This window comes from Otolemur garnettii, unplaced genomic scaffold (assembly GCF_000181295.1).
Source record: "Otolemur garnettii isolate 467f Iridium unplaced genomic scaffold, OtoGar3 scaffold00026, whole genome shotgun sequence".
Taxonomy (NCBI): Eukaryota; Metazoa; Chordata; class Mammalia; order Primates; family Galagidae; genus Otolemur; species Otolemur garnettii.
The window spans coordinates 3,064,772-3,090,454 of NW_003852421.1; the positions used below are offsets into that span (position 1 = coordinate 3,064,772).

Here is a 25,683-nt window from a genome sequence, read left to right on the forward strand (position 1 = left end):
CACACACACACACACACACACACACACGAGCGCGCGGGCGCTCGCGCCCGAGAACCGCACCAAGCGCACCCTGGCAGTTTTGCATATACTGCGCTTGAGCGCGCTCACAAACCTAGACCCCAGGGGTTTCCTCTGACACTTGGGGCCCATAAAATATATACATGGGGATACATCAGTGAATTTCAGCACCTCAGAGCCCACGCTTGCGAAGGGCAGCTTTAGGAGATAGAGTGACACCAGTTTTAGGGGGTGGGGAGGGCACCGAGGAAGGAGCTTCTGCTAAGGCGATTTTCGGGTACTAGTGATTTACTAAGAGTTTTAGGAAATTTCCAAGGCAAAGCGCTAGTGTGAGAGCTTCTTTCTAATCTTGATATGCCTTTTGTGATTATGTGTTGGGCTGCACACGCACGCTCACTTCACGCACACACGTACATCACGTACGCACACGCACACCCGGACCCACACACACTTGCACTGTCTCTGATGTCCCGGTGCAGACCCTCTGTATGCAGCTTACTCTGCAATGAAATACTTCTGCGTCTGTGTTTGGACTCTGTGCAAAGCGCTATCGTGATCGTTTAAGTGAAAAAGGAAAAATTAACAGGGCTATTTCCTTTCTACACACCAACAAGTAACTTTATTCCTTAAGGCCCTGAAAGGAAAAAAAAACAAACAAAAACGACCTCCGCCTCAAAGTTGCAAAAACTTTACAAGAAGATGTCAAAATATCAGATAAGTAGTCGAAATGCAAACAAATTAAGGAGATGGGCATAAGCATTTTCTTCACCAGGTAGCTTCCCCTCCTGCACCCATATTGGTGTCCACATTCAGACAGTTGGAGATGTACAGAAGAGAAAGGGAGAGAAAGGTGCAAAATAATAGGGGTGAGACGGTAGGTGGAGAGTGAGCCCCGGGGGTCCTGACTGCAGCACTTGGAGAGAAGACCCGTTTGTACTGAGCCGCTCTCTCCTCGGGTCCTGCGGAAGCGGAGGACTCGGAGGATGTGGCCCGGGACCTGGGGGCGGAGTCACGTCGCCCCGCCTCTGGTGATGTCACCGGATGGTGGGAGGGGCGTTAGGGGGCTCGTCTCTAGGGCGGCCTAGGGCTCAGTGGCAGCCCCGGGTGTTTCCTTACCCTGTGCTTAGAGGTTCCGGGAAGAGCCTAAAACGTGGGCGGGCAGGGGGCGGGGCAGGAGCTGGTGGCGAGAGGGAGGTGTTTCTCGGATCCGCCCCCTACGCTCTCCAATGGCACAGCTGAAGGTTGGCTCAAGGGGCGGCCCCAATCGGGGCTCTGCCCCGCCCTGGGCGGACTGGCTTTTCCTTCCTAGTCGGATAGCCGAGACACCCCTAACTACTAGCTCAGACCCTGCGGAACCCCCAGCTGGGGGTGGCTTAGAGTTTGTCCTCAACGTCCTTGCTTTCTTTCTGTCCATCTACACGATATCTTCCAAAACGTCATCTTCTCAGGTGCCCCGGGATCCTCCTCACCGCATTCTCTGTCGCCCTGAACTTGGGCGTTGGGAATATGGGAAGAAGAGGCGCTGAAGGGCTAAATAAAGCCTAGTGGAGCGGAACACCAGAGAGCTGCAGACCCGGGCCCTGCGCGCGTGCGCACGGCCTCCTGCGCCGGGCCCCGGGCTGGGTTCTCCCTAGTGGCCTTGGGACTCTGCTGCGCCGCGCCATCCTCGAAACCTCTGCTCGCCTCTCTCTATCCACTTTCCTACCGCTGTGTCCCAAACTTCGGTCTCTGGTGTGGGTCTTTTTGAAAGTGAAGAAAAGGAGAGGCGAGGAGAGCTAGTACTATTGAAAGCAAATGCTAATGGTGGGTTAAAACATTTTTAAAAAAAAGTCTTAAGTTTTAAATTACAGTTCGTTTTGCAGTTGGGGTTCCATGCTGGGTTCGTTCTTTCTTGTTCCTTAATTAAAGGGTAATGCAATCAACCCCTGGTGCCGGAGGCATGCTGACTATTTGGAAAAATCGAGGGCAACATGTTTGATTGGAAGTGGCATTGGAGAACGTTTCCTCTTCTTTTATTGATGTGAAAAGCCCATCTCATACCATATTTCAGGTCAAAGGTACAGTAGTAGTAGGAAGAGCAGTAAACAGGGCTGAAGAAACTCAAGTAATTAGTAGGTAGGCTGCACCCTACATTTCTCCGGAAAATAAAAAAGACAGAACTGTAATTTCCAAGGCTGTTTTTACTTTTGAAATTTTATGAACCAAGAATTTTCTAGAATACTGTGAACGATATTGGGAGTGGCAATGTGCGATTCAAAGGGTAAGGTCTATGTAAGAATGTGATAGGTCAAATTCTTGCAAAGAATGTATTTCTTTTTGATAAGTAATTCTATTTAAAGTTAAAGGAATGGATATAGTTTTGGAGATAGAAAAGAGCCATTGGTGCTGTTTGGGTCTGCATATTGAATTGAGCCAAAGTAACACTGAAAAGTAGGTCTAAATAATTAGGGCAATAAATATGCAAAACTCCTTATCTTTAAACCTGCCAGACAAAGACCATGACTAATTTTAAGCTTGCTTGGCACCAGCTTCCTTTCTCAGTTCTTGTTGCTACTGCCCCTCAGTCTGGCTGAGCACTTTAGCAGTTGACTGCCCAACTCTCTCTATCAATCCATCGTAAGTGGACTTTTCAGAAGCTGCCATCTCAACAAACATCCCTTGAAATTATTAGCAAGAACAGTTGCCAAGGCCACTAGGAAATTCCATCTCTGTCTTTTAGCTGAGAAAAAATCCACTGGTCTATTAAAATGGATTGGTTTGGTGATACATCTCTCATAAATTCAGCCTGCCATGTTTATTCCTTCAACTGAAACTGCTAATCAAAATATGAATTTAAATATATAGAACTCTTTTCCTTGAAGTTATAACAATTATACCATATTTAAACAATCATACAAATTAAGATGGGAATGAGATTTTTTTGTGGAGAGATATGTGTTGGTCTGAGTCCCAATAAAAATCCACTTCGGGAGTCCTGTGTCTACTCTTGCATCTGCTATTTGTTTAGGTGGTTTTTGCTCATGAAACTCTTTCCAAAATTGGCTGAAACTTCTAGGCCTTAACGTATGGAAGACTGAAGAAACTTTATTTTAATTCAGAAATTTGAATTCTTGGAGCAAAGCTATGTTTGGAATGTATGAGTGTGATTAGCTTTCTTCTTAAACAGTAAATATTTTATTAAAAAATAAATATTTTTTATTATGACATATCACACAGAACAATACACAGCTCATCAATTTATTATAAGGTGAACATTTATGTGGTCCTTACTCACACTGAAACAAGTGGAAGAGACGTGACATCTAAGTTCAACTTGTATTCCTAGAAGAAAGGACAGAGAAATTGCTAGCAAAATTTGAATGGGGCCTGTGCATTAGTTTGACTAATTAATTTCCTAATTGAAGAGCTGGATGTGATTATGGAGGAAAGTGTCCTTGTTTGGGGGGAATGAATTCTAGAGGGTTTAGGAGTGATGAGACTTTATAGCTTGCTTTCAAAAGACTCAGGAAAGGAGCTGGGCATGGTGGCTCATGCCTGTAATCCCAGCACTTTGGGAGGCCAAGGCCTGAGGATTACTTGAGCCCAGGAGCTCAAAACCAGCCTGCACAACAGAGTGAGACTTTCATCTCTGCAAAATATTTAAAAATTACCCATGCAGGCACCTGTACTACTTGGACGGCTGAGGCAGGAGGAGTGCTTGAGCCCCAGAGTTGGAAGTTGCAGTGAGTTGTGATCTTACCACTGCATTCCAGCCTAAACAACAGAGAGATACCTTCTCTCTAATTATCTCTAATAATAATACATATTCAAAAAGAAATAGTTATAATGGGGATAAATAGATAGCAATAAAACAAAAAATAAAATGTTAATTTTAAACTGAGGAATAACTGGGTGAAGGGATATGCAAATTGTTTTGTTCTGGTACATTTTTCTTTAACTATGAGGTCATTTCAAAATAATTTAAAAAAATTTAACTTCAGATAAAGTTAAGGACTTAGATATGCCAAAAAATAAAAAAAAGCTTTAAAGTAATAAGTGAATGTAGGTAAATATTTTTAAGCCTTAAATATGCATAAAAAGTGTGAACTGAAAAAGATTGATAAATCTGATCATAATAAGTGGAAAATTTTTGTTTGTAAAGTAATACCTTAAAGAACATGAAAGATCAAATTACAAACTGTCACAAAAAATAATATTGAAAACTTAAGAACTTCCTCAAGCCAATGTTTTAAAGCACACACACACACCCACACACACCCACACCCTAAAATAAATTTCACAGAAAAGAAAGCATGTATCATTTATTCTAGGAATGCAGTCAAAACTTGGTTAACATTAAAAAAAATCACATTGCCTTTCAGTTTTTCATGTCCTGGATGGCTTCAAAAATTATAGGCCTTACATTCTAGGATGACCTTACAGTGATCCTGCTGATGTTTCCTTATGACCATGCTCAGAGGATGCAATTAGGGTGGGATTATCTCAGAAATGAAGCTATGTTCTTAATGTGTATCATTAGGATGAATGATGCCACCTCATTGATCGCCACTGGTGATGTCAACTTGGCTTGGAGTCTGCCAAGTTTCTCTTCCTTAAATTCACCATTTTCTAACCAATTAATACTTTGTGGGAAAGTCTTCTGAGATTACTTTGTAGTGACTAATATCCTAGTGCCTTTCAATTCTATTGCCCACTCCTATGTAAATCAACCACATTGACAAATGGTGATTTTCTATTTTCCTCATTGCTTCTCAATTTCTTTCTTTTTTTCTGTATACATTTTTTTTTTTTTTTTTTACTTCTCAATTTCTTATTTGGCATTCAACTGTAAGGAAAAGCCTTCCTTGTTCATTTATTTACATATTTGTTTGTATCATTATAAACTCATAGGTTCCTGCTTTACTTAACGTGTTAGTATCTGTTTTTATTATTTTGATGCTTATATTAATTTCTGTGTCTCTTCAGTGTATCCTGATCTTTCACTGAGAATTTTTACTTTCTGACACAAAAAGATATTCTAGACTCATTTTGTCTGACCCTAGCCCTGGAATCAGTCATTTTCCCAAAAGTGCTAGTTCCTTTTAGTTTCCAAACCAAGATCTAGGTCCCAGTAATTCCCGTTGCTAATAGTGTGTCATTGCTTCTGCATTTCTAGAGGTAGGAAATGTAATACTATGTGTGTATATATGTACACACACATCTCTATCCACACTCATACATCTATTTCTATCTCTGTGTAGTGATGTTGAACATTTTTTCATATACTTGTTGGCCATTTGTATGTCTTCTTTTGAGAAGGATCTATTCAGGTCCTTCCCCCTACCCCCCCCTCCCCTTTTTGGGAAAGAATCTTGCTCTGTTCTCTAGGCTAGACTGCCCAGGTGTCAGCCTAAGTCACAGCAACTTCATCTTCTTGGGTTCAAGCAATCCTCCTGCCTCAGCCTCCTGAGCAGTGGGGACTATAGGTGCCTGCCATGAAGCCTAATTTTTCTATTTTTAATAGAGATGCAGTCTCCCTGTTTGTTGCTCAGACTGTTTAGAACTCCTGAGCTCAAGCAATCTTCCTACCTCAGCCTCCCAGAGTGCTAGGATTATAGGTGTGAGCCACTGCACCCTGCCACTTTGCCTATTTTTAAATTGGGTTCTTTGTTTTCTTGCTATTGAGTTGTTTAAGGTCCTTATATATTCTGAATATTAATCTCTTATCAGATGTATCATTTGCAATATATTCTACCATTCTGTAGGTTGTCTCTTTCCCCCCATTCACTTAAGTATTCAATCGTTTATTGATATCACTATGAACTCATTGATACTTATTTTATGATTAAGCTACAATCCAATAGCATTGTATTTATCTCATTGCTCACATGGTTCCATTTTGGCCATTGGGAGCTCTTTCTCTTGGCCATATCCCTTTGACATACTCAGTAACTGTGGGCTGTTTTCTTTTAATGAAGCACTTCTTTGCTTTCTAGCACTACCAAGTTCTCTGTGCCTATCTTGTACTTGTTCAGTTCCTCTGGCATTTGGTGTTACAGGCTCCACTCAATTCAACATTACTTTGGTCAGCACCTTTTCCCCTTCATCCTCTTCAGTGAGGTTGTTTCATATCTTTGTATGATGATTAGACTCTGGCCATCTCTTAGGATCCCAACCTCATATTTAAAAATTGCTTATATGTTAAGGTTCACTCTTTATGCTGTAAAGTTCTATGTGCTTTGACAAATGCAAATTGGAATTGATGGATTCTGTATAGCTTCAGAATCCTTGAGAAAAGAAAACAACCTCAGCTTGACTGGCTCTCATCTCAAGGCACACTGCAAAAGCCCAAAAGCCCCCTTGGAAGCAATGCCATCCCATGGAACTATAATGCGAGCCACATATGTGATTTTACATTTTGCAGTAGCCACAAATTAAAAAGTAAAAATGATGCAGGAGAGATTTATTTTAATAACATATTTTTTAACCAATTATGTCCCAAACATTATTTCAATATGTAACAAATGAAAGGGTTATTAATGAACTATTTCACATTTTTTGGTATTAAGTTTTCAAGACCAGTTAGTATTTTATAGGTCCAGCACATATATATATCAGTTTGGAACAGCCACATTTCAAGTTCTTATTAGACACATGTGCCTAGTGGCTGCCATACTGGGTAGTTGATGATTTAAAGATATTCAGCAGTCATATTTCAGACTGTGCTGAAAATGAATTTAATTTTAAGGTGTTCGAGCTAGCAGAATAAATGCATAGGCCTGATCAGTCTCTTATGTCCAAGTTAGGGTGTTGATAAGGAAAAAGTGATACCTTAACATCTGAGATGGAGAGATTTGGGTGGATGGGCCTAATAACATTTAACCTGAGGTTACCCTGAACTCTTCAAGCCAGCAGAAGCTTCTCCCTTCCCCATTTAGGAGGAGAGAAGCATCCCTTTAAAAAGCTTGGAGATCCTGACGAAATCTCACTGAGCCCAGGTATATTGCAAGATGATGCTTATTCTCAACCTTTAAATGACTGTGGTTCACTCTGCTTAGCATTTCCCACCATCTCATTGCAGGTTGCAAGCAGTCCTCTCATTTGCAGAGTTGAGAGCCTGAAGGTGTCAACATTCATCTTTCCTAGTTATTTTACCTGCTAAATGACTTTATTGCCTCTTTTCAGGGAATTTATTAAATTTGGCAACTCTTCTTTCTTTATTTCAATAAAATATACTTTGATTCCATACTTTTCTTTTACACCTAGAAAGAGATTTGAAAGTGGCCTTTAGTAGGCCACATGGAGATACCATGATCATGAATGTGGTTTTCCCAGGGTGAGGCTTATCCATTGCACTCTGGATGTGCTAACCCCTGCGATTGCCCCAAATGTGGGAACTCGACTGCATAATTTGAGGTAGTGGGGGACTATATTCACACTTTCCCCTGCAAAAAGGGAGGGGCTTTATAAAGTGGTTGTTTGTCACCAAAGAACACTTTACCTGCCCATTAAGATCCTGTGGTCACACAAAGGAAAGAGTAATTACTTATTTTAACAGAGCCTGTGTGGTATCATTTCTCCTGTTCTTAAAGTATTCCATGATTTGAAAAAAATAGGTTCAACTGATTCATCTTTATAAAGACACATGTTTTCCTCCAACTATCATTCTGAAAACTGTGATCAGATCTTTTTGAACTTATGCTGCTCAGACGCTGAGGCAATCCTGATACAAAGGCAAGTTTGGCTACAAATGCCAACAATTATTTTGTGAAGCAGCTGGAAAGAGAACTCAGTTGGCACTGAGGCAGCTACCGCAAAGGCATTCTGGCTCACAGCTCTGTCCCTGGTGTGAGGCTGGACTCCAGTGTAATCTTTAGGAAAACTTTTAGGACAAACTTCCTTTCCATTTGAGGATATAAAAAGGCTCCTGGTAATTAACTTTTGGAAGTTTATATGTAGGTAGAAAAAACAGGAAACTCAACCCCACCAGTCACAACCAATAAATTCCTGCTCATCATGAATCATTTATTAACACAAAATGGAAAAGATCACACTCTGGGTCACAGCTTACAGTCAGACAAACCGATATGGGATTGAGTTTTGACTTCCTCCCCAAATTTGTAGGCTCTGAAAGTATAGCCCAACTCTTTACTGTCTCTAGGCTTTAGCTTTCTTACCTTTAAAATAGGTATAAAGATATTTACCTAATGGGAGTTGTTGAGAAGACAGTGTGATGTTGAAAGAGCTCATTGTAGGTGGCATGCATTGCAGGCAGAACTGAAAAGAGAGTGAATCCTGTCTGGCTTTTCAGGCTTAAGTTTTCATACCACTGTGTGTTCTTTTCACTCAGGGGAGCATTTCCTCAAAGATAGGTTGAAGTTCACGTGTAACACTTTTTGTCTTTCAGCCACTTAATTTCTTGCTGGTTATTTGGAGCCTGGTATTTTTGAGTCATCTTTCCCAACTGGGTCAGGTCACTATGCCAGTGGTTTGTTTTTATGCTGTGCAATGATCTTTTCCTTGGGGTTCAGGAGTCTTTGGAGGTTCCAAACAATTCCACCTGTGGACAGCTTGCTGTGTACTTGAACTTGGAGTCTCCACTCTGCAACCTGTTCATCTCTCTCTCCTTGTTGAGATAGGTGGGTATGGTATTAAGTCCAAGATCTAAATCTGAATTGGAAAGTGAGAGACCCATTTAGGCCTCAAGCTTAATGCTATCACTTTCTCTAATCCAGTTTCTATTAACGGTTTGCTATGAGGTGCCTGGTGTGTGCCAGTGCTGATGGAGCTCTTCTTTGTTTTAAATTCAGTGTTTATGTGTGTTTCTTACTGCTGTTCAGAACCTTGGGCAAAGGCAGAGGTGAATAGCACCCAACGCCCTGATGTATACAGTCACTATTTGAAGTCTTACGTATGTATATGTGTGTATATAAAACATATAACCCTGGGGTACCTGAATCTGAAGATTTTAGGGGGGAGAGTTGAATAAGAAATTTGAATGAGCTCAGAGTAGTCAGATCTGGGTTGGGTAGCTGATGAGGCACTATTTTGAAATGAATAATTCAGACTTGAGTTGTAGATTGATATTAGACTACAATGTGATTATTTTGCTGGAGTTATAAGGTGTTATGGAATGAATTGTGTTTCTCCAGAAAGACGTGTTAAAATCCTAACTCCCAGTGCCTCAGAATGTGTGACCTTATTTGGAAGTAGGGTCTTTACAGAAGTAATCAAATGAAAATGAAGTCATAATCCAGCAAGACTGGTGATTATAAGAAGGGGAAAAATAATTTGAAGATAGCCATGTGGCAATGAGTCAGGGTTTGAATGGTATATTGATGAGCCAAGCCAAGAAATGCCAAAGAGTGCCAGCAAAGCACCAGAGTCTAGACAGAGGGCTGGAGTAGATTCTCCTTCACAACCTGCAGAAAGAAGCAACCCTGCTTATACCTTGATCTTGGACTTCAGGCATCCAGAATTATAAGATAATAAATCTCTCTTTAAACCACTCAGTTTGTACTACTTTGTTATGACAACTCTAGCAACCTAATACAGATAACACTGCTGAGGGTCAGGGTGGGGCTGCCTTAAAAGAAATGGAATTTCTAGGAGGCATAAGTCTTGGAGCAGTAAGTGAGGTAGGAGGCCTTCGGCTGAGCTGAAGAAAGGGCTTTCCCACCTTCTTTATGGCCAGAGGAACTTTAGGCTGAGACTCTTAGGTCTGGGGAGGTTTGGAGTGCTCCCCCTTGTAATGGGCCCCGTAAGCAGCTCTGGACATGGGAAGGCAGGCTGGGGCCAGGTGCGACCTTGGATAGCTGTGGGCAGGAGCAGTTGTTGTTTTCTGTGTTGTATTTCTCTTCTATTGTTCCTGAACCTTCAAGAAAGTCTCACTAAAAGCTTATAGCCCAGCATCTGCTGTATGGTGAAGAATGATGTCCCACATTTGGGATGAAGTAGACGAGAAGTTGACAAAAAGTACCATCAGAGGCACAAGGCTTTGCTGGGGCCACTACCAACTCAGGAACCCTCAGGGTGGTATCTGAGCAGTAGAATAGTAGAATCCTAACGGCAAGTTCCTGCCCCTTGGAGGTGGACTTTTGAGAAATGCTCAGAAAAATCTGGGAGAACTTGTACTCACACTGAGAGTAGTGAATTGGATAACCTGGCAATCAAGCTTGCTATTTTAAAAATGCATGTAACCTGAGACTTCTTCCTCAATAAAGGAGGGCAGGAGGTTCCTCAGATGATGTCTAAGGACACTTCCAGGCTTAAAATTCTATTATTGTAATTAATCAAAACTGCCATCAAGCAGTGAATAGCTGTGACAGGTGAGAGAAAGCCAACTCTGAACCCTCAAGCTGGGCAGCTGTAGCCCCTATGCAGTCCAATATGGGCTGCTGTTCATATATAGGAATATACTGACCACTGTAAGAAGTGACAGCTGGTGGAATGCAGGGGAGACTCAATTTTCTCATCTGAAATGCCACTGGGGGCTGGTGGTGGTGTGGAGCTAGGTGGTTACTATGGTTCTCTCTAACACTAGATTTCATGATTTGGGGAGGGAAGAATGACTTTACTAGTCCTGCAGTGACTGTGTCAAGTGAGCAATCTAGGATTATTTAGTTTTCGGACAAAATACCCCTCACATCTCAAGAACCCCAAAGAGCATGAAGTAGTAAAGCAGAATTCATAGAACTAAGACAGCCTTCACTGAGCTTCCTCTGTAAGGCCGGTGCTGTCCAAGTGGATGGAAAGGAATGGAATGATGTGGATGTGCTTTCTGAGTTCATGCCTCTCATGATCTAGAAGGAGAGATGTATTTAACACACCAATAAATAGCGACAAACTGTGAAAGAAGAGTTAACAGGAGGAACCTATTTTAGATTGAGTGATTGTATGTTTCCGAGGCTTGCTGTGACAAGTTACTATAAACTGGGTGGCTCAAACAATAGAAACATATTCTCTCACTGTCCTGTAGTTGGGAAATCTAAAATCATGATGTCAACAGGGTTGGTTCCTTCTGAGGATTGCGAGGGACAGTCTGTTCCATGCCTCTCCCTGGTTTCTGGTTTGCTGCTAGTCTTCAGCATTCCTTAGCTTCCAGACACATCACCCCAATCTCTGCCTTTATTATCACATGTGATACTCTTCCTGAGCGTGTGTCTGTGTCCAAATTTTCACTTTTCAAGGAAATAGTCACATTGGTTTAGTGCTCAACTTAATGATTTTGTTGAATTTGAGCATCTAGAAAGCCCTTATTTCCAAATGAGGTGGCCCTTACTAACACCAGGGCTAAGGACTTCTACATATCTGTCTGGGGGACACAATTCAGCCTGCTACGGGCATCATAGATGTTTTCCCCAAGGAGGTGAGATTCACACTAAGATCTGAAGGAAGACAGGGACAACAGAGCAAAGAGCCAAGGGAACAACATTCCAGCAAAAGAATGAAAACCTGTATTAGGGAGTTGTGGTGGGAAGGAGCTTACTCATGTGAGAAGCCAGAGAAGGTAAAGAATATCAAAGGGGAGGCTGGGATGAGACAAGGTGGCACAGAGCCAAGGCTTGCATCCAGTCTTAAGGAGTTTCAAGTAGATTCTAAGAGCAATAGGAAGCCACTGCAGGTTTTCAGAGAAAGGAGAACAATGTCACATAAGGGCAGAGACAGGTGGCAGGTGAGAAAGCATAGACGTGGCTGTGGAATTGGAAAGAAGCGGATGGATTCCCGAGACTTTAGGAGACTGGATTAACTAGACTGATTGGGATTGATTCTAACATCTGTCTTGGTCCCAAGGCACCAAATGGAGCTGTGAGGCTTGCACATGGCCTCTCTCCTTACATGAGTTCAGTGGTGTCCATGTAAGAGCTTGAGTCCAAAACCTTTTACTAGGTGTTGACAAAAGATGGACTTCAGTTCACCTTTGACCTGAGATAGCCTTTATGTGTTCTGCATAGCATTTTAATAATAGGAACACTTTACATAAAAATTTAGATTCCTAGCTGTTCTTGCAAAACTAGAAAAGCTGGCAACAGTGGAGTCTGCAAAACTGCTTGGTCCCAGGTGAGCTGGAGGCAAGGAGCAGCTCCCCCCTTTAGACAGTGTGCTCCCCACTTCCTCATAGCCTGTAGTGCTCCCTCTTGCTCTGCCCACAACCACTTCCTTTTTTGATTTTACTTTATCTACCTGGTTCCTCTGTTGGCTTAGGTTTGCTTCTCTGCCTAGTTCTGATAAGCAGGTGGTTTTCCTTGGTGTGGTTCCTCTGTGTATTTCTTTGTGAGCATATGTGCCTGTGGGTGGGTCCTTGAGTATTTGGGATTTAGAATAAACGTATTCATAAGCTTGAGTGAGTATTTGGGATTTGGAATAACAGGCCTCATAAACTTGAATGAGAAGGAGGATGTCAAATACCAAAGGTGGTCTGTGTGATTCCCAAGGAAGGATTCAAGTTTCAAATGCAATAGGTCTCTTGCTTCCTATTTGTCCTTTCTCTTGGAACCATTTGTGGTAAGTCTTGGCAGCCTTTCCAATCACCCAGGATAGTATTATATGCCCATTATATTCTGTTTAAGAAAGCAGGAAAGTATGTAGTATATTTTTTGTGTGTGTGTGGTGGGGAGCCTCACAAACATGATGGAATTGTAAAAAATAAAGCTTGTATTGAATTCCACTGTTCAGGGGATAAATCCTTGTAGGAAATAAGGCATTTTCTAGTATTGTTGGAAAGAGCAGGCATTTCAGTAATTACAAATGCATTAGAAAATTGGTTTGGATGTTTCCCCATGAACTAATCTCTAAATTCTGATACCACAAAGAACTGTAAATTGCAGAAAACTTCAGCCATGAGAACAAATGTCTTAGCAAGGGCTGCCCAAAGTCTAATATTTATCTCTTTAGGCCAGGTGTCCTCAAACTATGGCCCGTGGGCCACATGAGGCCCACTTAGGACATTTGTCTGGTCCGCAGGGTGTTTTTGCCACCGCTGCCTGTCCTGCTTAGCAGCTGACTCGTCCCAAGGCCTGCAGTCCAGCCCTCCAACGGTCTGAGGGACAGTGAACCGGCCCCCTGTTTAAAAGTTTGAGGACTCCTGCTTTAGACATATGACTAAGCTAAAGCAAAATAGTCTCTTGCCTCGCCTTTTAGAAGCATTCTGGCTGTGGTCTAAGTGAGGTTTTTGTCATAGGCAAGCAGGTAAAAGGAAATTCTTGTTTCTGTGTATGAAGAAGCAACTGCCATTACTAGGACTGCAACAAGAATGAAATTGCTATTTCTACATACATATTCTCTAAACAACAATAAAATATGTATTAGCAGTAAAAGAAAAGGACAGATAACTATTTAGACTCCCAGAACTTTATAGACCTTTATTCTTTCTACCCTTTGGTATAATTGTTTGGTATCAGGCCACCAAACTGGATAAAATGTACCAAAAGCTTGTGGTAGATTGCTCCTACTTATAATCTGTCTTGAACAGAGCCTAGTGCCAACACATTTCTAGTCCCCTTCAGTGGTGATGACAAAGGTGTTTTGTTGGAAAAATAGGAAGGTAGTTTTATTAATGTCTATATTTCATGGTTCTCTAACGTAGAAATCCTTAATAATATTGGTATTGGAAATCAGGATCCGTCTTATGGAGCCCCTTATGTTTCTCAAGGAATGAAATAGGGAGAATGTAGGGGTGATAAGGTTTGACCAGTAGTCTATCCAAGTTTCTGTCATTTTATGGAATCCAGCGAATTATTGTCAATGCTTTATCAGCTTGACCTTGAGCATAATAAAACTCTTTCCTTTTTTCCTTCTTTTAATAATTGAATTTTATCATGTTAAATACATATATATGTAAGATAAATAAATAAATAAATATCAGCTATTAGGATAACCGGTTCATTGCAGAAATATGTCTTAAGCAAGATGTCATAAAATTGGGAACCTAAGAAACAGTTTTTATAACGGAACTTATCAATCAGTGGGATCTACCTCAGGTTGGGCAGGGTGAGAAGAACATACTTGTCACTGGCAAAAAGCCAGGGTGAACTTGATATCTAAACCAAAAGCCCCATCTTGGGTTACCATGCGTTTGTTCCCTTCTCCACCTGTGGCATTCCTGTCTGACATCCAGGTATTTACTACAGTATATTTCATTGGTCCTTTCCAATTTTCACCACTCTAGCATCACTGTCTGAAGGGCACAAAGAGATGACTTTGCACACTGTGCTCCCCCACTGCCAGGAATTTGCTGCCCCAGAGGAGCTGCTAAGGCAGTGGTTGCAGGGTGGATTTCCTGCTGTCTGAGGTTCTGCATTGCAATGAACTTAACTGAAAAAGAGAGATAGTAGACTTTCCCCCAGACCTTCCCCCCTGGTTACAGAACAGTACTGGAAATTATTAACTCAACCCAACTAGTGTAGTGTTGAGCAGCAGATTAGGTGAGGAGAGAGGAAAGTGATGGTGAGCCTAATAAGCATCTTTTTTGCAGCTGAAGACAAGTCGTGTTTACTTTCACTTGGCAGTGTAGGTGTATAATGTGTTGGGCTGCTAAGTGGCGGTTTGGGATGTTGGGGGAAGCCTAGTAAATGAGAGTCTAGTTCACTCTCCTCTCCATTAATCAAAAACAGAAATGTTTGCATGCTTGCCTGAAAGTATTGATATTATGCTATTGCCCCATTACTGACCGTTTGCTCAAAGGCTATTTCAAAATAATTGGAAAATGGGGGCACATCCCTTGGTCGAGGACAGTGTTTTTCAACCTTTCTTATCTTATGGCACACTTGAACTTATAGTTAAATGTCCATGCACACTTACATTATGTTGATCCAAAAAAAGTAAATAAAAGAATATACTTATGGTGCTTTGAACTTCTTTTGAAAATAATTTAATTAATGATTTAAAAAATTTTTCACAGCACACCTATGATCCTCTCATGGCACACCTACTGAAAATCATGGTGCAGAGGAACAAGATTGCTCAGACAACACACATTTATTGTGTTCCCTTTCTTTTTGTATCTCCTACACTGCCAGTATTGTGAGGGATATAAAATAATAATACCTCTTTTTGATGATGTAAAAGATTGAAGTGTTCTTTTGGTTTTATTCTTTGTCAGCACTCTACAAAAAATTGCAAATAGGGGCAGCGCCTGTGGGTAGGGTGGTGGCCCCATATACCAAAGGTGGCGGGTTTGAACCCAGCCCTGGCCAAACTGCAACAACAACAAAAAATAGCCTGTCGTTGTGGTGGAGGCCTATAGTCCCAACTACTCAGGAGGCAAGAGAATCGCCTAAGCCCAAGAGCTGGAGGTTGCTGTGAGTTTGACACCATAGCACTCTACCAAGGGTGACAAAGTGAGACTCTGTGTCTTAAAATAAAAGAAAATAGCAAATGGGTAGATCAATACAAAAGTTTTGAGACAGACTTTGTTATGGTCCATTATTTTACTTCTAAGAAACACGGTCAACAGAGTTTTTTCTGATTCACCTGCATGAGTTTCAATTTGCTTGGCTTATTGGTGTTGCTGAGAAGGCTTCATTTGTTTGTATCCATGTGGATTTTATATTTCTTGATTTCAATGTATCTCAAAACTTTCATAATGATTCACATAACATGAGATATAGTGTAATTTAGTTCATAACAAGTGATATAGGGTGTTTAATTTATGAAAGAGAAAGTTCACTCTAGCTAGGCCTATGGCAGTGGGAAGATTTTTCTTCTCCCGAGTTGTTCTCCTCTCTCTTGACACTGGCTGGGTGAGTAGCTCAATTAATATGTCCTGGGCACATCTCATTCCTTTATTTAACACATTTCATTAGATTGCAGTTTGAGTGGCTGGAAATTATGATTTTCCCAGCACTGTCCTGGTATGTCTGTTATCCCAGAATAATTATTAATAGTCTTCTCTTTTCTTCTCAAAAGTGTCACAGTTTAGATGGTAAGTATAATTATAATACAAACATAAACCAAGGACCACATAGCCTAGGCTTTTTATGCTCTTGCATTCAAATAAGCACAATCCAGTAGGCAAAAGTAGTTAGAAATGTTCCCTGTGGCTCAAAAACATTAAATGTGATCTAATTTTTAACCTGCAGTGATACTCTGCAGAAGTCTATTTCTTTCTTCCCTAAGGGCGCCAATGGGTTTGGCTGCTCACAAGCCTCTTAAACTTAGCACCCTTATTTTTTCTGACACCCAGCCATACCTTTTATTTTGTCACTTTTGTCTCTCTTAACTCTCTCTCTCTTTTTTTTCTTTCTTTTTGTTTATATGTCTTCTGTTCTCTTAATTTTGCTTTATACAGCCTCAGAAGGTAGGTTGGTAAAGACTCTCTGGAGGATGATGGAGGAGAATAACCTGAACTGGCCAGACAGAATTGTTGGGAGTAGATTGAACTAGGAGGAAGGAAGCTGAGAACTCTGGTTAATGACCAAATTTCATCACTGTCCTGAGTAATCTAAGAGGTGGTCCGGGAGTTCACTGTGTTTGGCACAAAGACATACTAGAAAATGTGAGTGAATGGAAGCAAATTGAGAAGGACTTCATCCTGGCTTTATAGGAAGAACGTGATTCGAGTGGGTGTAGAGACAGTTGGAGAATACTCCAGAGAAAGAAAGATTAAGGTGTGTATAGTTGTGGTTTTATTTGTCTGTGGTGGGGCTCACATGAGGTTGGGGGACAGTGAAGACGAGGCAGATAGAATTGGAACATCTAGTGGATAAAAGTGGAGAATCTATTTTCCATTTAATAGTAACTTAAACTATCTATTGTCTTAGAAATGGACACAGCTCAAGAAAGACTGAAAACCTAGAACTATACAGTAGAGATCCAGGGTAGATTCATGAAGTAAGAGTGACTTGGTGGAAGTGACACGTTAGATAGATTAATTTTCCAACTTTCCTTAGGGTAGCAAGTATGCTGGGTACACTGGATTGCATTGTGATGGATAAAGAACATAGTACATAGAAGGAACTCAATACATGGTGGCTAATGTCATCAGCACCAATATCACCACCATCATAATTACCTTCATCACCACCATTACCTCCACCATCATTATCATCATTTATACCACTACCACCATCATCATCACCACCACCACCACTGCTATCATCATTATCACTATCCCTCTCAGTACCATTATTATCACCACCATCACCATCATTACCACCAGCACCATCGCCACCATCATGCTCATTACCAACACTATCACCCTCATCACCATGATAGTCATCACCACCATAATTACCATCAATATCATCATCACCATCAGTGTCATCACTGCTACTCCCATTATCATCATCTTCACTGCCATCATAATTTTCATAACTAGGAAAGTCCTGAGACAGAGAGAGAAACTAGGAGGTTTTTTAGGGCACTTATTATGGACAGACAGAGAGAAGCTTCTTTGGGAAGATAAAAGACTACAAATATTAGAGGGGCTATGTGGCAGAAGAGGGAGGAGACACCTCCTATAGAGCTTTCTTGGAAAAGTTATGAGGAAAGAGAATCACAAGGAAGATGAGTTCAGCTCCAAGTTATTGAATTTTCACACATTCAATATGTCTAAACATGAAATAGGTTATCTCACAAGAAAATGAAATCCCAACATCAGTTGGGAAAGCCAAGTAGAATCCAGGCAATCTAGCCCAAGGATGTTACAGTGGCTTTAATAAGTGGAAGAGAGGATTTATTTCCTTTCAGATCCTTCCAAAAGAAAGATGCAAGGACTTATAGGTCTTCAAGTCATAGACTAAGTTTGCAGTGGTTGGAATGGCAAAAAAGGGTCATGGTCTGTATTAGCAGTTCTTAACTGAAGGTGATTTTTCTCCTGTAGGGAATACTTGGCAATGACTGAAGACAGTTTGTCACAGCTAGGGAGAGAATAATGTTGGCATTTAGTGGGTAGAAGCCAAAGAGATGCTAAACATCCTACAATGCATATAGCCCCCCAGGACAAAGAATTACCAGCCCAAAATGTCAACAGTGGCAAAGTTGAGAAACTCTGGTCTATACTTTAACAAGTCCATTGTCTTCTGTTGAACAGTGAAGAGAGTTGCTGGATGGATAAATTCTAACTCACATTCGTCAGGTCATATATTCCAAAGCAATGAGCCAGAAATACTGCCAAACATGCCCTTTATATTGTTTTTACACACATCTTAAAGAGTTCCTTTTTTCTTCAAAGCTTCTTTGGAGTCAATAAAACTTATTAAGAACTGCAGTAAATGATAAGGACAAACTCACTCTTCAAACTGGTCTGCAACCTAATTTTGACTGCTAGGCAATAGGCTCTGTGGAGTGTAGTCTGGTATTTATCCTATTTCCTGGAGAGTAACTGACTTCCTTGAAGGCTGAAGATGAGTAAAAAGGATTCAGTTCTCATAGATTTTTCTTGCTAACCTATTCAATTTCCTTATTTTTGTACATAGCTCAGGAATTTTTGTACATAGCTTAGGGTAACTGCATGTCCAGTTTTACCTGAAACAGTCATTTTTTTTTTTACCCATACTGTGTTAGGGTAATTATTAATAATGTCATTTTTCCCATCAAAAGTGTCTCTGGCTTAGAAAAGAAATAACATGACCGACCACTGAACCTACTATTAGTTGGCTAGTGGATATTTTAATGACACAGTTACACTGTATCTCTAACTAACTTAAGTCATATCACTAATATTAGCTGTCATCATCACCATCTTTATAAAAACTCACTTGAATAACTTTCTCCAAACAGTCAAAACTTCTCTCTCTCAAGCCATGCGTTAGCCAGTTTCCTTTTATAATCTACAAGCCGTATTTGTGACTTGCTTCTGTATACCATAAGATTGAATTTGTGGCCACAGATGAAAGTAAATAATTTGCACTGAAACATGTTGGCCTTATTCTTATCCATTGCCCAACTATGAAACACTGTTCTGTAACACTTAATCCTTCTCTAACTGCCAAGCAAATTCTTTCTACACCACGATCGCTTATATATTAATTGTCATATCCTGTTTTATCTTTTCTATGCACTCTTCCACTCCATTTCCTAAACCACTGCCCTTTTGTCAACTCTGATTTCCAAAGAGAAGATTTCACAACATGGTTTCATTGGTTTCCTGAAGCCCATAGAAATGATGTATCTGATCAGAAGAATCCATATTTTACAAATACAATGTACAAAGTCTTATCATGGAGTACTTCAAACACAGAATGATTTTTGTTCTATGAAACTTTCTGGCCATAAAGAACCCAAACTACCCTTTATTTGTCTAGATTATGGTTGTCTTGCATTATATCACTCTGTATTGTCCTCTTCTTAGCTCTTTGGGAAAGGGAGTTCATTGTTCAGCAGGTGCTATGTGTAATAAATTGGCACATGCATTTGTGTTGCTATATAAATAATGAACAATTCTGCACTTACAGATGTATTGGTAGCCTCAGTGATAAAAAAATATCCCTTATTTTAGAGAAAAAATACACATAAAAGTTTTACCTTGCTTCAGCAGATAAGACATATCAGGTTGGCACATGACTTTATTTTTCTTTTCTTCAAAACCATCATTGAGCAGTTTATGAAACTGCCTATAAAATAAGCCAGTTACTTAGAATGCAGAAAAGTATGGTGTTTGCTGTACTCAGTCAGCCCTAGAAATCATCCCATTTTGTCTCCCCAGTCCCCTACCATTTGGAATTTATAGATTAAATAATTATAGAAATAGTTCTTTCTCTATTTCTTCTCTCTTCCCTCCCAGCTTAATGTGCCACAGCACATGTGTAGTCTAAAGCATGGGATTGGTAGTCAGTCATGAGTCAGAAAATTGGACTTACTAACTGTGTGACCTTAGGCAAGATATCTAATCCTCTTGTGCCTCATTTGTCTCATATGCTTTATGGATCATTGTGACAATTAAATAGGATAGTGTGTATAAATCTTTAGTACCTGGACCAGAGTAAGTCAAAACGAGGCAACAGTTGTTCTTTGCAGGTGTTCCTGTATCTCTGCCATTACATATCCCATAACTCAGCTATCATCACCTGTTCGAATGTCTGTCTTCATCACTAGATGGTGAGGAACTCAAGGGCAGGGATAAGGCTTATTTATCCATAGAGCTCCAAAGTCTAGACTGGCAAATATTAGGAACTTAACATGTATTTTCTGAATCAATCAACCAATGGATGGCAGTCCCCAAGGGTGACTATTGTTACTGTCTTTCCCTACACTCAAAAAATGTTCTCTGATAATTCTAAATTATGAGGCATTCAGGAACACTCATTGTCCTGAGTACAATGTTTGATTTGGCTTTGGAGAAAACTGTCCCTCTGTTCCCCTAGCTCCAGAGGCAGTTCTGGGCTACAGCCATGGAGCAGATGCTGCCGGTGCCTGCCCACCTCACCTTCATTGGGCTGGTGTCTCCAGCTCACAGCTGCCAGGCTGGAGTGTTGCCTGCTAGATCACACAGCTGTAGCTGTTTTGAGATTCCCCCTCCATTACTAGGAGTCTTTTGTTTACTGAAGGTGGAAGGCTATACCAAACCTCCAAGCCAGGTAATCTACTGTAGCCAATGACTAATACAAGAATAAAAATGCCTGGCTTCTTTGGGGTCATAGTTACACTAAAACTAAATCAGATTTAGAGTATTGTGGATCTAATCAATCAGGAAGTTGTCAATATTGGGGTTGTATGCCTCAGCCTTCAATCAATGCATACATAAGGGATGAAATGAAGGACTTTCTTATAGAGTTTTTTATAAGGACCTCATCTGACCTGTGTCTTTTAACCTATTGTGACTTCTGGCATTTATTCCCCCTTTTTGTACTTTGTTTGTATTTGGAAAAGATAGGTTCTATTTTAGTATTTCAGACATGAAGGTTATAAGACTTATCAAGACTTACCAGTTTATAGCAAGGGATCAAAATGAGTTTCTTATGAATGTTTAATAATTCTTGACATTTGACTAGGGAAAGAATATAAACAAATGTAGTCTGAAAAAACATAAGGCCAGAATGCCAGAATGTTCTAATTGTACACTGACAGAAGTATGGGTGAACTTATTTGTGGTAAACTATTTTCCAGAATGGTAGGAGTGAGAGAACGATGGCAGAACGGATATTCTAAGGACTATATTTTAGTCAATCAAAATCAAATTGAATACATTTTTCCCTCTGACAATTTCTGACAAGATTTTACAGTGCTTCAAGCTGGAGATTATGGACATCTGTTAACATAGCATAAGAGATATGTAGCAAAACAGTTCTAATAATAATAGTGTTGGTCACTTGTTGCAGAGTGTTACAACAGAGAGCTTGGATTCGATGCATAAGACAGAATTGACATGATCAGTCTGCACAATGTCCAGTAGGTTTCCAGAAAGGATCCTCTCGCCACACTGTGTCACCACCCACATCCTGTTTGTTTGATTGGTGCTGGGAATTCTATCAAGGACTATTTGTTCTAATTCCCTTGTTTTATTTCTCAGATGGGAAAACTGAGGAAGGGGAAATGGAGTGCCCCAAACTATATACATATTTTAAAAAATGTTTTATAGTTCCTGTCCCTGTGACCTTGAACTAGAAAGGCTTCAGGTGGCTCCTGCTGAGTGGTCCTACACTGGCCAGCATGTGAATGAGCCAGGGTTGACAGCATAGGTAGGAACACAGGGGTGTTTTCTTCCACCCTTTGTGGTTTAAGGGACACGTTGTGATGTTATTGCCATGGGCCAGGAGATGAGAGGGGAAGTATACTGTGATGACTGGTATCCTCACCCACACTCTGTTCTCCGGGCTGGCTGTAGATATTCTAGAATCACCTGCAGCTCCCCTGGTGCTGATAGAAGTCTAAGTGGTCAATATAAAGCTGGAAGTAGCCTGGGGTAGAGGGTAAGGTGTGTGTTTTGGGTGCTGTTATGAACACTTTTAGGAACCAGGGGGTATTGATTTTAGATTTTCTGTCCTTTTTAGTTCTGGGGGATCCCAGTGTATTTTAGAGGTAAGGAAATGTAGAAGAGGTTCATAGTTTGGATTTTTTACCAGTCTGTCCTTGAGGGGCTGGATGGATGTGGTAAAGTGGCTCCATAATGACACCAAATGGACCATGTGGAGGATGTGGAGACTCAGCTGGGTGGGGTGCATGTCATCCTGGGCGTGGATCTGGAGCAGTGCCATGGCATGGGGACTGAGTTGTGCAGCATGGGGCCCCCTCACCTTGGAGATTAGGAGAGTACATCTCTTTGGGGCTACCTCAGACCTGCTTGTTTCTAGTCCACAGCAAGCAATGACCAAAATATTTTTTTGGGGGAGGGCAGATTCTTGCTCTGTCACCTAGATTAGAGTGCCATGGCCTCAGCCTAGGTCATAGCAATCTCAGACTCCTGGGCTCAAGTGATCCTCCTGCCTCAGCGCCACTAGTAGCTGGGGCTATAGATGTCTGCTATGATGCCTGGTTAATTTTTTCTATTTTTAGTAGAGACAGGGTCACACACTCTTGTGTGCAAGACCCTGGAAAGTGGGAGGATCCCTTGGGTTGCCCCTGAATAATTGCTGAGAGATAATCATATCAGGGATCCTTAGGAAACAAAGGGATCCTCCCACTTTGGCCTCCCAGAGTGCTAGGATTATAGGTGTGAGCTACCACACCAGGCTTAGCAATGACCAAAATATTTCTGAGTGTTCAGAGACCATTAAAAGAGTTGCTGAGTCAGACAAGGGAGTGGAGACTGAAGAAGAGAAAAGGAAGTCTAGTATGGTGCTGAGTGTAGATCAGATCATGAGATGGAGGCCCCCCATCATGTTTGTTGATCAGATCATGAAATGGAGGCCCCCATCATGTTTGTTGTCAGGTGCTGCTAGTTGGAGCCTGTGAACCCACAGAGAACTGGCTGGTCAATATGCATAAAACTCATGTGTTGAAGGGAAGATAAGAGAAAGCATAAAGGAGCCACCAATGAGTAAGTAGCCCCCTTAGCATCACCACTTGAAATGGCCTCATTTTTGAAAAACAACAAACACAGAAATAAAAAAACAAAACAAAATATATTCTCCCCTGCCATTCTCTCTCAGGAGTTATAAACAGCTGGAAGAGCAGGAAAATAGATTGTGTTGTTAGCAAAACAATTGCTCGTGACATTTTCAGAAGGAATGGAATGTTAGCTGAGAAGAGATACAGCTGTGAGAAAATAATGCTTAATATGTTAAGTTTATTTCATGAGATTATTTTTAATACTGGCAGGTGAAGATTTTTAAAAAATGACATGGTGCCCTTCCTAAACTCTGGAGTATTACTTATTATTTATGGTAATTTCCCAACAGAACAGCCATTGTGATCACTGTTGGTATTCAGACAAGTGACAAGACTATTAGAATGGAGCATGAAACAAATACGGAACATTTTCTACAATACCTTTATGGAGCAGCTTCATCAACAGATTCCCGACTAGGGACAGGTCAAGGTCATGACCCTTCTTTCTCTCTGTAGTTATCTCATGTGTCTTCTATTTGAGGAACTTGAAAGTGTTTTGATCTAGCAATGCTGGTGTTACAACTATGTTCTGATGGGGAGAAAGGAGCTGGAGAATTTGGGCTTTATGGAAGCCAGCAATGGAACATGCACTAAGGCTATGTGTAATGCCAAAGGCGTGGCTCTGACCTGTTTGCTAAATGAGCAAATGTTCTCAATTTTTCCCTTTCTCCTCTTCTATACACATGAAGTGTTCATTTGCACCACACATTGCTGTACGCATTTCTGAATTTTGATGCATCTCCACAAAGTGTTGGCTAGAGAAGTAAAGCAAATAGCATTACAATTTTTATGGTATTCGTAAAACGTATTTTATAAACATGTGAGTAATGAATCAGCCTTTGCAGATCTCAAAACTTGTCCTTTTACAAAGAAAATATGGCCTACCCAATTTCGGAAAAATGGCTGAACTTATAAAAAGAGACTTGATGCTTCTCGACTGTCACTTCATAAGTAATATTAACAAGCTGGAGAGTACATGCTGTTAAAGTAGGAGCACAAATAAAACTTACTTCGTGCAAAAATTACAACATGCAAATTCATCAGTTTTCAGCATACTCTTATCACTATGAATAATATTATTGTTGATTTCATTTGCATAATCATTTTGTCTACCTTCAATTTCGAAATAACAGTTGGGATGCGCTAAGCAGCACTTTTATAGCATCCTTCTCACTCCTATGCACTGAAGCTATGGAGGTACCTGTCAATCAGGCTTCTTTACCTACTGGTGCATTCTTCCTTAGGTCAACTAAAAGTTCAGACAGAATCAACTATAAAACCCCAACTTAGAAGCACTAAAAAATGGGTAATCCCCAAATAAATTTTTAAACAGAATTAAATGTTTTATTGTTTTTGTTATAAGAAGTAGTATATGTGTATTACATGATCTAAAGATAAAATACACAATGTATAAAGTGAATTTCTCCCCTGTAATCACACTCTACAAATAAAACACAATTAAAACTGGAGAGGCTCATTCTATATATATGTACACTGTACATACACATATGCACACACCCCAAATATATGTATAAGGTTTAAAATGTGTATTAAAAATGGGAACGCCCTATAACTTCCTTTTTAAAATTAAGTTTTAATTGAGAAAATATACATATGTAATTTACTATCTTTACCACTTTAAGCGTAAGTTCGTGGTAATAAATCCATTCATATTCTTCCTTTGTTTCCCTTTATAACCCTCTTCCTCTTCTTCTTAGCTTCAGGTAACCACCAATGTACTCTCTGTCTTCTTGAGATCCACTTTTTTAGCTCCCACACATAAGTGAGAGTATGCAATATTTAGTTTTCTGTGCTCAGCTTATCCCCTTAACATAAGGGCCTTCACTTCCAGCCATGTTGTTGCAAATGACAGGATTTCATTCTTTTTATGCCTGAATGACATGCCATTGTGTATAGATACCACATTTTCTTTATCCATTCAGCCACTGATGGGCACTTAGACTGATTTCATAGTTCAGCTATTGTGAATAGTGCTTCAGTAAACATTAGGAGTGCAGATATCTCTTTGGTATATTGATTTTTTTTCTTTTGGGTATACTCCCACTAGTGGAATTGCTGGATCATATAATAGTTCTATTATTTATTTATTTATTTATTTATAGAGACAGAGTCTCATTTTATCACCCTTGGTAGAGCACTGTGGCGTCACACAGCTCACAGCAACCTCCAACTCCTGAGCTTAGGTGATTCTCTTGCCTCAGCCTCCCGAGTAGCTGGGACTACAGGCACCCGCCACAATACCCGGTTATTTTTTTGTTCCAGTTTGCCCAGGGCCAGGTTTGGACCTGCCACCCTCTGTATATGGGACCAGCAGCCTACCACTGAGCCTCCATGATGGCTGTAATTTACATTCCCATCAACAGTGGATAAGTGTTCTTTTTTCTCTACATCTTTGCCAGTATCTGTTATTGTCTGCCTTTTTAAGGTAAGACATTTTAACTTGGGTGAAATATTGTGGCTTTGATTTGCATTTCTCTGATGACTAGTGGTTAAGCATTTTTAAATATACTCATTCGCCACTTGTAGGTCTTCTTTTGAGAAATGTTTGGTCATATCTTTTGTCCATTTTAATTGGATTAATTAATTTTCGCTACTGAGTTGTTTGAACTCTTTATATATTCTGATTTTTAATCCCTTGCCAGATGCATAGTTTGCAAATATTTTCTCTCATTTTGTGAG

General features: G+C 40.4%; 1 non-coding gene across 1 annotated transcript; it reads left to right on the forward strand.

Moving 5' to 3' along the window:
- Positions 1–7,280: 7,280 nt before the first annotated feature.
- On the forward strand, positions 7,281–7,445 carry LOC111724828. The gene has a single exon (XR_002773045.1). It is a non-coding gene; the product is annotated as a U1 spliceosomal RNA (small nuclear RNA).
- Positions 7,446–25,683: the final 18,238 nt, after the last annotated feature.